The following is a 15,308-nucleotide window of genomic DNA, read 5'->3' on the forward strand; positions in this document are numbered from 1 at the left end:
ATCTTCAATTAAAAGTAAAGTTTTCTTAAGGATAATGACTAAAACTTAGAATTTTTACTAAAAAGAGTTTTGAGAAAGCATTTGAGACAGAAATGCTTTGAGTAACTAAGAAAACTGTTAAAGGTTAAAGCTAAATACTGAAAATTAAAGCTAGGATCTTAAAGAAAAAACGAAAAGCACAACGACGCCAGAATTTTGTTGACGAGGAAAAAACCTTGATCCAATTAAGTGATATTATGTAAAAAAAACACCTGGGAGGATTCAATCGATCCTTCCTTAGTTCTTTTATTATTTTGGTTGATTACAATACAATGAGAGTGAGAGTGATTTAATCGAACTAATGAACTAGAAAGAAAGCAAGTATACAATGAGTAAGTGTGTGAGAATACAAGTGTGAGAGAAGTTATCATAATCTCGATCAATCACCTCGTATTTATAATGTAAATTCCTAACTAACTATCCGAAAAATTTGGGATCCTCCGTGTGATACTGTTCAACGTGTTGAAGATGAAAAATGGACGTTGAGTCTTCCTTGACACGTTTATTCTTCGAGTTTGTTGCGATATCCAAGGGATTGCACGTTTCTTTTCTTTCTTAAGAGGCTGGATAAGTGTAAATATTTATTTTCGACCGTTAGCTTATTCCTGAATATCCTGAATGATGATCCCTAATTCAGGATCTTGCAAAACATAAAAGCATTATCGTGTACAACAAAAACGCACGTTAGTAATATCTCTTAATCATGATCATAAATATAAAAAATCTGACTCCAAACGGTTATTATGAAAACTTAATATTTTTATCCCGGCGTATTACGGGGAAAATATTCTAGTATATGATAAACTAATATATTTCTCATTAGTTAAGATCTCATTCTCTCTAGACCAACACTACAATCAAAGTTTGACTTCTTATGTTGCTTCGGACTTTTGAGTTAACTTTAATCAGATTATATTCATTGCTAGCTATATACAAGTTATCTCTATTCTCTTTTCTAACATGTTGCTTTAGAATCGAGATTTTGTGATCGTTGTATTTTTTGACTGTATGTATCTTTGATCTTTAGTAACTTGGTAGCGATCTTATATATCAACATATATGCTTTTTTGTTGTACAATAACAAAAAAACTATACAAAATTAAAATGAAAAATAAAAATAAAATCAGTTATGATGTCATGAGCTTTGTTGAAACACTTGTAAAAATTTTATGAACTTGATCCATAAGATCTTTGTTTAAGTGAATTTCTAGGAACGATGTTGTTATCTAATATTAAGGGTATTTATCGGTTTGGTTTTCGGTTTCGGTCTATTTGGTTCAGATTTTTCGGTTTTTTTATTTTTATTATTTAAAACCAAAATCGAACCAAAACCTAATTCAAAATAAAAACCATACCAAAACCAAATTAGAATTCGGTTCGGTTTCTGTTTAAAACTGAAAAAGCCACATATGAAAAACACAAATTCACCATATTTTGTTTATCTAAATTATGTTCAACCAAATTAGGTTCATAATTTTAATTTTCACTAAAGTAGTATATTTATACTTCAAGTACAATATGGATAAATAAGTGATATAACTGAAACAACCAAACTCTTGTTTGTCATCATTATTAAAAATTCTTTATCAAGTCCTTTATTATTTGTTAATTAAATTTTTCTAATTTCAAAAAAAAAAAGTTAATATAATAAACAAATAGACATAAAAAATAGAAAATACATTAGTAACCATCTATACAAAAAAAATATATGCATAAATTATTTTTAATAATACATAATAGTAATATAAGTTATTTGATTTTTTCGGTTTAACCAAATTCATTATTATATACCCATAATCAAATCAAAGGCCAAATATTTAATTCGGTTTCGGTTACAAACCAAACCCAAAACTAAATGCAAAAACGATTTGTTTTTTTTCTTATTTTTTAAATGGTTCGGTTTACGATTTAACCAGGTAAAAAGCAAACCGTCAACACCCCTATCTAATATATAATAAACGAGTAACTTTAGTTCATGATTGTAGAAATATGAAGAAGTTGAAGTTTAATTATAAATATTAAATCAAAACGATAACTTTACATACTTATTTTTATAGGGTGATTTTAATTTAATAATTCAATTTTATATATTAATTATGAAAAATAATTCTTATATTTTATAGCATATCAAATAGTTATATTATTAATATAATTGGAAAAAAATTCTTAAATTCTATATTATCTATAAAAAAACAATTTATTTCTAATAGCATTTTTTTTTGTTTTATGTCATACATTGTTATCAACTTATGATTTTATGTAGATTTTTTAACATATAACGTAATAAATATTGGTTATATGTCATTGAGCGTGTATATCGTTAGTATTTTATGGTATACAAATAAAAAGAATTAATGATATGTATATGGTGCCAAGATTAATCAAGAAATAAAAAAAAAAAAGTAACATGTCATCATATATATGTCTACCAGCATAATACGCGGGATAATAATTTAGTTTATTTCTTTATAAAAGAGAAGAGATGTTGACGTTTAACTAATGATTTAAAACCTAATTACCAAAAGTTAGTATTTATCATTGGTAAAATCATATATGAAAGTAAGAAATTTTAGTTTTAAAAAGCTACCAAATAATTAGACATACAATTAAGTCAATAGTCTTAAACTGTTCAATAAACTATATCAGAGGTCATTGATTTTCAATATGATAATGATAACATATCAAACAAACCATTTTAATATTGTAAATGATGCTTCTGCTTTGGTCATCACAAACCTCGACCGTAATATATATCAGTAGGACCTACATAGATTACAAGTTAGCCAATGATAATTATGTGGTATAATTCAAAATCTTACTCACGAATCCTCTAGATTTTCAGATTAAAATAAAACTAAAAAAAAATAAAATTCAGAAAATGACGTGAAACCCGCCGATCATCTCGAATTCACTAGATATATACCAGACTACCAATACTCGGTACATAAGTAGATTTCATATGGGTTTTTATTGTATATAGAGAAATTAAAATGATAATATTATATGATTACATGAAATAATTTTAACAACTCATAAAATGTGAAGTAAAACTTGGGTTATTAATGTATTTTAACAAACACTTAAACCTGTGAAATATTTGTCACACAATCAAAGTAAATGTACAGGTTAACTATTTTTCTTCAGGCGAGCTTTAATGCAGTTTCAGGTCTATATTTATAGCAAAGTTCAAGCTTATGTATACTTTGGCAGCATAAACGTGGTTGAGACCGTTTAAGGAATTCTTACCAAACGTTTCTTAAGACGAGTTGTCAAATTGATCTTGAGCATTGTGTTGATTTGACTGGTTTGTATCAATCTTAATTAACAACCTTAAGGTACTTTTTTTTACTTTTAGCAATCACAAGTGTCTTACTAGCTTGCAAACAGACTAATCTCAAAAACTGAGTCGTTTTGCAAGCCTAGAGTCAAATCATGTGAACCTCCATGGAACCTTTTATGTACTTTATACGCAACATATATGGATGAGTAATATGTTGTATAAAGTGCATAAAATAACTCATTGTAAGCAGTGCAAAAGTGTCATAAAGACTTTACACTCGGCGTTGATTTAGTCTTCAGATCTGGCAAGACAATCTTCCGGAATCCGGCACTGCAAAAAGTTATACATATTTCACCTAAAAGATATAATTACTTAATAAAAAGCATTTGTATATTTTAGTTTTATATCATTTTTTTTCTTAACAATTGAAAGTTAACTTTATAACATAAAAATACAAAAGCATAAACTTTTTGAAAAAAGAAAAAACCAAAACCAAATCCAACGATTTTGGTTTTATAAAACCAAATGGATTGGTTCAGGTTTCGATTTTAAGCAAAAACCGAGTCAATCCGACTCATGATCACCCCTAGTTTTTACTAGGGTTGTCAATCAGGTCGGCAAGGTAGGGTTGACGGGTTGAAAATCACTTACCCTAAACCAACTCATTAACAGTTTCACGTCAAATTGAAATAGTTGTCATTTTGGCCCATTGACTTTTCGTGACTATTGAAATTTTGACACTTAGTGATTATTATTTTACTAATAAAATATCGAGTTGTTGTCATATGTGTTTTAGCATAAGGTGGCTGATTAAACTGTTATGCCTTAGTTTAGTATTCGCGAAGTGCTAACTAGCTAGTTGATGTTCGGTGGTATAAGAGTGTGTGTGGGTAGTGGCCTTCCCCACCTCCATTCTTTCCTTATCTTTTTCTTTTACACACTCTCTCTCTCTCTCTCTCTCTCTCTCTCTTCCTCTCTTTTCTCACTACTAAAAACAAAAAAACATCATCTTTGTATTGCTCACCAAAATATCAAATTCAAGGCTTTGTGGAGTAATCAAATTATTAGAAAATCATTCCATAACAGAAATCATATCTAAAAGGTCATGATTCTTGGGTTTAATCAAGTGTTCATCCTCTCTCTAGCTTTAAGATAGAATTTGGTTGTTCAAGGGACTTTGGTAAGTGTTTTCATCTTCAAATTACTTTTTTATGTCGCTACAAGTCATGGATTACTAAATATTACAAACTTGGTCAATTCTTGGTGTTATTCAACAATATAAATCAAAAATTAGGTTTTGAAATAGAGGTTTGTGATTTTGAAAGTGGGGATATGAAAAGCAAGTGATTTTTATGCTTAATTTTACTAGAAAAGTTGTTGTGTTAAAGTTTGGAGCGTTGATTTTGATGTTTGGTTGGTCGATTTGAGGTCAAAAACCCGTTTCTAATGATTCCTGGTGTAACGATTTGAAGTTTGGATAAAGGAACAACGGTCAAGTCCCGACGAGCCTTTGTAAAACAAAACGTAATGATTCCACCTTAGTTGGATCAAAACCTTATAAAATGGACATAATAAAGCATTTATAGTAACATTAGGTCAATACTCATAAGACCTTACCTTTTGAGATGTTTTAGAATTAATATGATACGTGTATGATAGGTTTTGGCTATCGTGGACATCGGTTAGACTTTCTTTCGTCTTAGGATTTTAATGCGCGCATTGGGTGAGTTTGTAGTCACTATTACTTTCATGCATTAGTGGTGCAAGATACTCACTGTGTGCTTACGTGCTATGACGTAGATTAAGCTTATGTTGATATTACGTGCATATGATTTTTGTGTTGCTACATGTTTATAGGTAGACGTGTAACATAGTGGTAACAATGTGAATATTGTTAAACGTGTAAGTTGTTGTAGCCTATACTAAGATGATCTTTTGACGTTATATATGATACTTGTTGATGTACTTATATAATAATTAGAATATGATATGTAATATGATAGGTAAACCGAATTCCGACATGCATCTAATGTGTTAGTGGTGTGGAGGGAAAGCCGATGGTATATCATGTATACAAACAACTAATAACTGGATGTAGAGGTTAAATTCGGTAACATCCGCCGTTTTTACTGGTCAACGTTATGAGACTCATAAATTTGAAACGAGTCAAACTGAAATGAAGTAATTTTTGTAATGAAGAGGTAGGCATATGAATAGTCGTTAGAAGCGTAATTTCAAAATAGATAATAAGATGTCAACGAAGTATTTGAACAATACTCAAGTTCAAAGTTTAACTAAACGAATCAGTTCTCGGGAGAAGCCGGAAGTGGACGCGAGAGTGCTAGAGGGGAACAAAACATTTCCTCCATTCATTCCTTCCCTCATTTCTCACACTCATTTCTCTCTCTACTCCTTCTTTCTCTCCTCCCTCTCTCTAGAAGTCCAATAACATCTTCATCATCATATCTTCTTATTTTCTTCTCAAAAATTTGGATTCATCGTCATCATAATAAATAAATTGACTAGTAAATGGTATATCAATAACACAAATCTTCAAAGATTCAAGATTTCCATTTTTATTTGGTGTGTTCTTCATCTACAAAGCCTCAAATCCGAATTTGATCATTTAAGGGACTTTGGTAAGCGTTTTCCATCTTTAAATTACTTGTTTATGTTGTTACAGGTCTTAGATTACTAGCTATTTACAAAATTTGGTCATTTTTTGTGTTCTTGGAACAAAATGAGTAAAATTAGGTTTTGAAAGTCGGGTTTGTGATTTTGAAAGTAGGTTTGTGAAAAGAATGGATGTTTATGCATGATTATATTTATATTTGGTTGTGTTAAAGTTTGGTAGCCGAATTTGGCTTTTAAGTTGGTCGAATTTAGTGTCAAAACCCGTTTTTGGGGAAGAACGTGCCAAGACGCGCCACATGCATTCACACATGTGCCACATTTTTTGTGTAAAACCTGAACAGAGACAAGGCAAATATGCGTCACATGCATTCATGCATGTGCCACATATTTGTCCTAAATACTGAAAGAGCTAAATATGTGCCACATATTTGTCCTAAATCTTGAAAGAGCTAAATATGTGCCACATGCATTTCGTAAGTGCCACATATTTGCTAGTTGTGTATATTTTGTGTTCTAAAGTGTCCTTTGGTATTGTGGCATAGTATAAATATTTAGACTTTATTGTTGGTATACCTTTGTGATTTGATGTTATAAAGTAGGTTGTGATCATCGTGGAAGTTTGGGTTGTACGCATCTATCTTTGGAGGTTCTTTGCTCGTCACAAGTTAGTTCGTAGCCCCTAATATCTGCATGCTTTAGGGGTGGAAAGATACTCGCTATGTGTTTATGTCTTCTGCCGTAAATTTAGCTTATGTTAATTTTATGTGCATACGTTTTTGTGTTTAAACATGTCATAGGTATACGCGTAACGTGATTGATAACGATGTTAATGTAGTTGAACGTATAAGATTGTTGTAGCCTATATTAGAATGATATTTTGATGTGGTATATGATATTTGATGTGTTTATATGATTAGAGATTGGTGGGTTTTCGGTATTCTTAATGGGTGTTGGTCGGGTGGAGAGAAAGCCGATGGTATCACCTGTATACAACAACTACCAATACCTAAAGAGCATATTGGAAACCTATGCCCATTTGGTGATTTAGTTAATTGGAAAGTGTACTCATTGTTAAATGTGAACGTGTTTTTATGTGGATGCATCATTGTTGATTAAACATTGAAAGTATTGTTATGTTAACATCGTGTTGTGTATATGTATAATGGTTGTTGAATGATAAATCTAAATATTGTGGATTGACGAATCCACCCCTGGGTATGATCATATCATCTCGCGGGTAGTTGGGCCTTGTGTTGTTGAATGATAAATGTTGTGGGCTGTTGAACCTTGCATTGTTGAATGATATAATGTCCCGGGTTGTTGAACCTTGCATTGTTAAATGATAAATGTCACGGGTTGTTGAACCTTGCATTGTTGAATGTTATGGTGTATATACGTATATATGTATGTTGTTGATGAGGCGTTGTTGTTGAACATGTTATGTGATCCTACAAATTTACCAACCTCGTGTTGATGTTTTTGGGTATGTTTTCAGGTATAAGAGAAATCGCTTGCAAGCTAGGATTTGATGCCTATAGAGGGACCTAAAGATCGTTTAATTGCATTCTAGATCTTTAGATTCGGGCACGATGTCTCAGTTTGTTTTCCCTTCTAACGGGATTTGTATGTTGTATCTTGATTTGTGTATGACAACTTATAGCCTTGTATAAACATCATGTAGTTTCTCTGTATAATATCCATTTGCAAGCTTGTTTCAGTTGCATCTCACGTTTCCGCCACTGGTGGGGTGTTACAAATTCGAACCATACTCTAATTTAAAAAAACAAGGTACTGTTATACTTGGTGTGGTATATATTCATTGTGATACTTGGTTAATGGACGTAGTTCCCATTGGTGATTCTAGTGTTTTATTTGTTGATGGATTTGTTGTTGTGTATCATAGGCCTATATCTATGGTATTGTGCTATTTTATGTGGTACAATATGTGGTTGATAGTAATGCTTGGGTTTGCCTTAAGGTGATTTATCCTGTCTAGCTTGATTCGTTGTGGCAACTATTGGTTAACCAATGTGAGCACCTACCAAGTGCATTGTGTAACAACCCTCAATTTTCAAATAGGATTACTTACTTATATTTATCTAGGTATCGATCCCTAGAGGTTTGTTAAGAGAATTGACTTTCTAGATATTCAAAGCATAGTGATAATTGCCCTCTAGTTCAATAGAATGCCAAAGGAAGTCAATTGCCTTAGAAATGCCATAAACAATAACTATAATCATTCAAGACAATCTTAAGCTATAAATTAGTTCTAATTGAACTTGATGAAATGTCAATGAACCAAAAAAAAAAAACTTCATTTCGAGAAGTCAAACTATATAAATAATATGGTAAGACTCACAACTTGTGACAAAATCAACCTATCTTACAAATGTCCAACAATGTAATTAATCCAGCACATAAAAGTGCTTGAAAAATAATAATAAGTATATTTATGTCTAATATGAATAGAAACTTATAAACAAAGAGTTAAGTAACAAATTAGAAAACAAATATATAAACATACATACATATATATATATATATACCCTTACATAAAACTCCTACAACTATTATGTTTATAACAAAAGACACATATACTTACACAATCTATCCATCTCCATTCAATTTATACAAAAGCTATCCATTTTATGAACCTAGACATGATTTTGAATCTCATTTGCATACACACTTTCACCTAGCTAATCCATGACCCCCTACCACTTAACTTGACCAATGAGCATCCTCCCAACCCACTCTTTCTCCCTCTCTCATGGCTAAACACCCCCCTTTCCCTCACACACCACATTAGTTAACCAATAGCCACCTTTCCACCACTTCCTTGCTCCAATTACCAAGCCCCCTACTCTTTTTCTTGCCCTTATTCACGTGCTCTCTCCCCCTCCCTCTCTCATTTTCAGATTTTTATCACATAACCCAACACACACACCTTAAGTATGCTCTCAAAACACTCTCCAACTCTCTCAAATTTTCTGCACACTTTCTTCATCTTTTTCGGTTTATACAAGCCAACAAGAAGCTCGAATCTAACTAATCTAATGTAATAATAAGTTTCATTAATCATCCGACAACTAGTATCATGTATGATGGAAGCATAGAGTCGATTTGGAGGCAACAAGGGTACGAAATCAGCCCCCAAAGTGGCTGGTCGGACAGCAACAGAAAAAGGGGCAAAACAACTTCAATCTACTTCTTTTCTTTTGATTGTTGATCATCAAAGGATACCCAAATTGTTCCTTTGTTTGTTCTTCATATTTTCCTTCATTTTGTAGCTCATATTCCCTTCTTTTCAAGCTTGTTACAGCCAACAAATAACTCTTGGGCAGCTATCAAGAACAAGACCCAACAACACTCTTGATCTTCTTGTTTTGATCTTCAAAGGTTGTTAGCTTCAACTCTCTTGAATCTCACCTTACTAATCCTTGATTTCTTAAACTAAAAACACATAGATCTATGCATGCATGCACATTTAAAATACTGATTTTAAAGAAAGAATTAAGAATGCATGAGATAATAATGAATTTAGTGTAAAAGTGTTAGATCATCACATGTATGTTAAGATTTGCACTAGTTTTGGTTGATTTTGATTTGGGATATGAGATGGATGAATAATGACTTTGAATTTGATAAGAAATCTGTGTATTTGGTGTTAAAATCATAGGAAAAGAAGTATCAAACATGTTACAGGTGAAATAAAGTGTAAATTAAGCAATAAAGCCTATTGGTGAGTTGATATAATCAAGAACAATCTGACAGAATTAATCTTCTGTCTTATAACGGATAAAATGGGCATGTGAGAGCATTTTCAAGCAAAACTTTCAAAATAAAAGTTGTAGAGGAACGAGTTAAGAATAACCACCAACTGGAATTACTCAAAAATACTGAACCAAACGAAAGATATGATTTTTCTATTGAAACTGGTCAAAACTGTAATTTTGTCTGAATATTTTGTGAACTTTGACAATTTTTAACTCCTAAACCAAAATGCTCCAGAAGGTAATACTTGGTGGAAAGTAATTTCAATGTGTCCATGACATAAAATAAATTTTTGGTATTTTTCTGAAGGTCATATCATTAAGAACTTTTATAAAACATTTCAAGTCGCACAACAGCAACCATTCTGACCAGTTTTAGTTTGGAAATTTTTAGAGGTAGCAAACAATGTTTAAAAATGAAGTAAAAATTCACAAAATTATAAGACACATATAGGTTGCTACAAAAAAATCAGGAAGGTTCAAATAATTCGTCTTGACCCCAAAATAGTAGCTAACATTTCGTAAAAATAAAGTATAAAACAGAAAATTTGTAAGTACTCTTATAAATGGCATAATGGGCTATGTAATGAACTAAGAACCATAATGGGCTAACCCGGACCAAATAACCAACCCATAAAACCACAAATCAGTAGGCCCACCTAGCCTAATAAGGTATATGGCCCAATAACCAATATAATCCATTAAGCACATAACCCAAATAGGGTGAAGCCCAACAACTAATGTAAGCCCAAAACATTTAAAAACCCATGACACTTTAGACCTAATTGATAATGGCCCATAACACTTAAACGAATTTCATGAACCAAGCAATCACAAGACAAATCGAGAAATATACGAGTTGAAAATAAGTGTAATCAAAATAAAACAAAGATAATTAAGTGAGATAAACATAAGTAATTATGTTAACCAAACTATATATTGATATCACAAATGCTAATTCGTGCTAAAATCGGTTACACATCAAATGATGAATAAGGATAATATAACTTAATATGGCATTTCTATATGATAACCTAATATGCCAAGTGAAACCACAAATGAAGCCAAGTTACCGAGAACCTAACAACTTATAACTACGCATGTAATGAAAGTAACCTTTTACACCATCAATCTCTACAACCAAAACGATGCGAGTGTTCCCAATATACTTGGATCCCACAATTGATAGCAATATAATGAAAAAGACATTTCTAAGTGATAGCTTAAAATAGGAACTTACGTATATTAGTCCTATCGTAGGGATAGTCTTGGCTTGAAATATGATGGAAGAACATAATGGATATATGGTCAAGGAAGCTATAGATGGGAAGTACCCATTTTGGATAGATGAGTATAATATGCGGCATACCAAGGTGAGTCATAGCCCCCTTTTCAACTATTTTATGTGTTTAACTATCGTGGTGAAAAGCATGATATATAAATGAAATTGCTTTTATATACATATATATGCAATGATTCTTGATAATATGATTATGAAATGAAATTGTCTCGTATGTTCAATGTGATAAATGTTCTATGATGAGCTTGAGTTCTGTCAACCCGTTTTCTTTCGGTACACTTCTATTTACTCCGAAAATGGAGGCCTGTAGTTAGATAGTTATGCAACTAGGAGTCGTCCACCCACCCAGAGTGTAACGGTGGAAGGTTGGTTGCCTTTGTGACGACCTTCACTTCCAGTCCGACCATAGCAGTGTTCTAGCTACTTTAAATTTAAATGGTCGTCTACATGGCACAACCCTATTTATGAATAAAGCACTTGATTGACAGTTTGTGCTGTGAAATGAATTATATATTGTTGGACTTGAAAAAATGGTAGTAGTAGTGGCTCAAGCATTTACTCATCAAAAATTACTTGAAGTATGCCCTTGTGGCTAAATGAAATTGATATTATTATGTTGAATATTATGAATTGAACATACGGTTTGGGTATTGGACCCTATATGGAATCTTGAAAGTTGATGAATTTGGTGATAATGGAATATTGATAACCGAATTATTTTAGGTATGATATACGATAAATCGATTGATATATTTTCTCTCATAATGATTTTGATAAATGAAAACTTTATAAGTTACCATGTGTTCTTCCAAGTCTTGAAATGACATTATAGTATTTGGAAAGCTTGATGGTTTGATATGAGAATTTTGTCGGTCTTATGGTTTGGGAATTTTGAAATGTAACAATAATATACTTTCTAAGTGTTAAAATGGTCATGTACCAAGATTTATATAAAAACCTATGCACTCACCAACTACGTTTTCGTAGTTGACACTTTTTCTTCATGGTTTTCAGGAAATAAGCTTAAGCATTGAGGATTTATATGCTTCATAATTATTTGCATTGCACTTTGGAGTGAAAGATCAAACCTTGTGATAGGCAATGGAATCCGCCTTGATCATTGTAGTTTACTATTTCATGTGCTTGTTATTTGGTTCGTGGACTTAATATCCAAGTATGGTGGACGCATTTGTACTTGAAAATTGGTTCACATGTTTGTACATTGTAAATTCTTTTTATCAAATAAAGCTATGGTGAATGTTATTTGTAATCCTTTGTTTTGAATACTCGACTTTCTGTACATCTCATTGTTCCGCCTTACTTAGGGTGTTACACATTGTCAGCTTACCCTCCCTTGTGGAATCCCCCGGAGTAGGATGCGGCACTAAAACCCCCATTGTTGTTGGGAATCCGGTGTAGAGCTCGGGGAGACCGTTTGAGACGGTTCTTATGTGTTTTTATTGTTATCCACGTTATTGTGTGTTCTTGTGGTGGATAATGTGGACGAGCTTGAGCTTTGTTGTTGAGTCCTTCTTATTTAATGTGTTCATACTTCATATTTTGTGTAGTTTTTGTGATTTCGGTGTAGCTTTTGGATGAGATTCTTGTAAAAATTCTGATGACTTGGAATATCTCTTAGTGTGGGACTCCTATTGCTCAGGTATTCGATACTTACCTACTTATAGACGTATTCATGTATATATATGTGTGTATACAAACTAGTATCGAAGTTACGACTCAATTTGAAACTATGTGATCCTACGAACTCACTGGTGCTGACATTTTGAGTATCTTTTCTTGTATACAGGAAATCGCTTGCAAGCTAGGAGTTGATGCTTATAGTTAGACTTAAGGATCGATTGGTTGAATTGAGTAGGTCAAAAAGAGTTGTTTTTGGGTCATGAAATGGGTTGGTGGGTTGACATGTCAAATGAAGGGTGGAGATCCTCTCAAGTTAAAATTAATTTTGTGGGTCAAGTTAAAAGAATCTCAACCTTTTAGAAAATCAAAGGTTAAGATTTAAAGCTAATCTTTTAACTTTGACCTTTGATTTTAATACAAGGATTAGGATTTCGCCAACTTGACTAGTCAAGTTGAGGAACTTGAGGGAATCCCTACCCCTAAATGAATTAGTTTTGTGTCAAGTGAGTCGGTACTAATTAGGTTATTCGGGCTAGCGTGACAGATATACCAAACCGGAGTTAGGTTTTGAATCGGGTCAAAGTATGCACAATCAAGGTTATACTGGCTGATAAAGTTGTTAAATATACGGAGTATTATATTTAAATTTACCTTAATATATTATTATTTGGTTTATATATTATATGAATAAATGAAGAGGTAGATGTTCATTTGAATCCTTAATTTTTCATGAAACCCAAGGACCAAATCCTAGCCATTTGATCATCTCAATCAATGGCTAAAATTGAAACTTATGTCTTAATTGAAAAAAAACACAGAGGGGCATATATGTAAATTCGCTTAATAAATAAAAAACTTTATTTTCCTTTTTCCTCCTTCTGATGGAAACACACACACACACACACAAACACAAACACATACACATACTCTCTCCCTCTCTTCTCCTCCTTAGACGGTGACCACCACCACCACCACCATATCCGACCGCCGCCACCACCACCACTATAATCTTGATCTTCATCTCAAACCATTGGCAACAACAACAACAAGTGGAAGATGATGTTTTAGATTTTATTTGAGTAATATTTTATGTTTTTTATATAAAAAATTGATAAACAAACCATATTTATCCATGATTTGTAGTTTTTTCCTCTTATTTTTGTTTTTTATATGATAAAAAGTTGTATCTTTAGTTGTTGTTGCTTAAATTTTTTATAATGAGTTTTGCCCACAAAGTGTTTGATGAAATGTTTAAACCAAAATGTATGTACTAAATCAAATTTAATTATATACGTATTTACTGATTGTACAGTCAATCATACTTGATTGTACATAGATCTATTTTAAAATATGAATTTGTTAAATTTGTGTTTTGTAACTTTGTTTGTACAATCAAATTTGATTTTGTATTGAGGTTTTAGTTACTTATGTTATTATGCCTACAATCATATTTGATTTTATTCCTACAGTGTGAAAATCCTATAAATAATGAACTACGCATACATTGTGAAAAACCTATTCAAAATCAAAAATGATTTTACGCATACATTGGGGAAAACCTATATAAAATCATATATGATTGTTTATAACACATTGAGACAAAACCAAATGAGTTCCATACAAATAAAACCATTTAAAATCAAAAATGATTTTACCCATAGAGTGTCAAAACCCTATACAAAATCATATATGATTTTATTCATACATCTAGAAAAAAAAAGTGAGTTCGGTATCATTAAACATATTCAAAATCAAATATGATTTTGTATATGCTTCTATACAAATAAACTTATTCAAAATCAAAATTGATTTTAAGCATAAATTATGAAAAATTTATTCAAAATCATATATGATTTTACATATAAATTTAAGACAAGGGAAATGAGTTCTATACAAATAAACCTATTTAAAATCAATTTTGATTGATTTTATGTATACAATGTGAAAAACTTATACAAAATCATATATGATTTTACTCATACATTGTCAAGAAAATATACAAAATCAAATATGTTTTTGTGTAGCACATTGAGTTAAACCAAATGGCTTCCTTAAAAAGAAATTTATTCAAAATCATTTTTGATTTTACTCATAAAGTCTGAAAACTTATTCAAAATCAACTATTCAAAATCAAAAATGATTTTACGCATACATTGGGGAAAAGCTATACAAAATCATATATGATTTTATGATTTTGTATAGCACATTGAGACAAAACAAAATGAGTTACATACCAAGAAAGCCTTTTAAAATCAAAAAATGATTTTAAGCATACAGTTTGAAGGCCCCAGTGATCACACTTCCCCCTCGGATTAACTTTTAGCCCCTAAGGGTTTAGAGTTTAGGGTTTTAGAATACAACTTCTCTAAATAGTATGCATAAAATCAAAAATAATTTTGCAATGATTTTTAACATTATACATGTGAGATCATTTTTGATTATAAATTAAGCTTTAGTTTAGGGTTTGAAGTGGTATGGTTAGCCACGACTTCAAATCATAAACTAAAGCACGGGTCGCAGGCCCCCGCAATCACACTTCCCCTATCGGATTAGCTTTTAGCCCCAAGGATTTAGCTTTTAGGGTTTTATAATGCCACTTTTCTAAATTGTATGCATAAAATCATAAATGATTTTGCATTGA

Source organism: Erigeron canadensis, chromosome 3, assembly GCF_010389155.1.
Source record: "Erigeron canadensis isolate Cc75 chromosome 3, C_canadensis_v1, whole genome shotgun sequence".
NCBI classification, from domain to species: Eukaryota; Viridiplantae; Streptophyta; class Magnoliopsida; order Asterales; family Asteraceae; genus Erigeron; species Erigeron canadensis.